Below are 2430 nucleotides of genomic sequence, written 5' to 3' on the forward strand. Positions count from 1 at the left end.
GGAAATTGTATAAAAAAAAAAAATTAAATAACCGAAAGCGGGCTCGATCCCCCAACCTTATGGTTGGAAGTCGTGAGTGCTCTCACTGGGCTATCAACGGATTTTTTGTTCTTTGGCAAACTAACTATGTCAGCATTGGGGTGACTTTTGATCGTGGTTACATGTAAAAAGATATTCACCTACACACCAAACATCAATATTAGGAGAAAATTCCCCTTCTTGGTGACTTTGCAAGATAATGATTTTTGTTGCAAAACTTAAACCAGTGTTTTGATGGTTGGTAATGCCGGGAATAAGTATAGGAAAAGGAAATAAATGACTTACTACTTATTGGTTCCAACGATGAAGGATCCTTCATGGGATATCCGGTAAATCACTAAATTTTTGAATTTGGTTTATATTGGTGTTGGTGTCGTAAATGTTGAAATATAATTGTATTTAATTGTCTTTGTGGTTTTTGGTTGATTTAAATAATCAATTTACGACCGATTTTCACTCACATACATACGAAACCGAAACGATTTAAAAACACGATATCTGCATATTTACAAAACTTTAACTAAAAAAATTAAAATAACTACTTTTAAACTAAGAACTTTTCCGGATTCAATTCAAATTTACTGTCTTTGTTTTACTTTAAACCGGACAGCAAAAAACTATAAAAACTGTAGCGAACACTTTTCTTTTCACACAATCACTCCACAATATTCGTGGTTCGATCTGAACCAGCCAATAAATCTATGGTATCCTCAGGAGAAAATAATAAAGATCATATAGGGGTCAATTCGGAAAATGTTGCGGGTTTTTCGCTGAGGGTTGCCCGTACCCATGCAGAGTGCTTCCAAGTCGGATATGCCCAAGGAAAATTCAAAAAATAAGATGCCTAAAACACAAACAAGGTTTCCAAAAATAAGCATCGATGCTTGGATGGGACGAAACCAATACATGTATATTACCTTTTAGCGAAATAAAACAGCTTATGGTTTACCTGCGCTCCTGGTATGGAAAAATGGTAAACCCGGTAAAATCAGGATAATTTTGTCCTGGCCCAAATCACAGGCGGGTGAAATGACTATTGGAGGCCAAAATACAGGAGAAATGCCACCGAATATCCTCTGGGAAAAATCCAAAAACCAAGGAATGTCCACAAATAGAAGAAATTTCGTCCAAATCCAATTTATCTCGTCCTAATTAATAACATACAAGTTTTCAATCCAAAGAACAAAGCACAGTCAATTCTTTTATTTTCATACTTACAAAATGAAAAGACAAATTTTTAGTTCAGGATACAAAAAATTTAAATGTTCGCTGCGCTGTCCGATTTCAAATTGAACACTTGACGAGATAAACTGAGAATTTGGGCAAAAGAACTCCTATTTATAGCAAGAGAACGCAATGGAAAGCCAGCGTTAGTAGGCTGGATTTTTCCAAAAAAAAATGTTGGAAAATTCCTGCTATTTCGAAAATGGCATGAACACCCACAAACCCAAAAACAAAGAAAAACATATTCAAGAAACGCGATCAATAAATCAAGCTAGCAATTCTAGCGTTATCAATAGAGGGAATCACTATAAAAATAGTCAAGTCGTCCTTCAAGCTTTCGATAGCCCAGTGGACAACACCTTCGACTATGGTCACACACGCCCAGGTTCGGATCCTGGCAAAAACTCATTTTAGGATACTATTTTTTTATTTTATTTTATTTTACTTTATTTCATTTTATTTTATTTTATTTCATTTCTCCGAAAATATACTTAATTTACATCTATCTCATTCTATAACACTACCTTCAACCTGCGTCTACCATATCGTAGACTAAGTTTTAAGTACTATTCAAATCCAAGCTTTATTTATGAAATCATAAAACCAATATTATAACCAAATTATTCGAATTACATGAAAGTATAACAAAATGAATCCAAGTGCTACAAGCGACCCTACAACCTTTTACTTCAAAATTAGAACTGCTTACCTTCGTTTTTAAATACAATTTTATTTATTTATATAGAGATTTTTTCTTCAATAAAAGACATGTTATATTAATATATTAAATATATTTATTAAGTATCAACAGCATCGAATGGGCTTGAATTATTAGTTTATTATTCCACTATTTCCAATTTCCATGTAAAGTTACCAACTGTAAAACGTAATGCTTTTCTTATTCTTGTTCCTTTCACTTTTAATAAGATGCTGCGTAGCGATTTTGTCCTCCTTTTACAATTTCAATACCTACAAATATAAAAAATCATAAACCAATTTTTTTTCACAAAAGGTTAGCGTCACTGTATGAATGTTACCTGATAATTGAAGATTTCAAAATGAAGACGAATGAAGGGGTTGTTATTCTGTTGCTGTTTTCTTTCTTTATACACCATCACGAACATTGATAGATTTATTTATAGACTTATTGTTTGTTATTTCAATAAT

General features: G+C 32.8%; 1 long non-coding RNA gene across 1 annotated transcript; it reads right to left on the reverse strand.

Annotated features, from left to right (window-relative positions):
• Window positions 1–753: 753 nt before the first annotated feature.
• Window positions 754–1442, reverse strand: LOC142223144 (uncharacterized). The gene is made up of 3 exons (XR_012718602.1): window positions 1258–1442; window positions 957–1187; window positions 754–883 (listed from the first exon to the last, which is right to left on the reverse strand). It is a non-coding gene; the product is annotated as an uncharacterized LOC142223144 (long non-coding RNA).
• Window positions 1443–2430: the final 988 nt, after the last annotated feature.

This window comes from Haematobia irritans, chromosome 2 (assembly GCF_050003625.1).
Source record: "Haematobia irritans isolate KBUSLIRL chromosome 2, ASM5000362v1, whole genome shotgun sequence".
NCBI lineage: Eukaryota > Metazoa > Arthropoda > Insecta > Diptera > Muscidae > Haematobia > Haematobia irritans.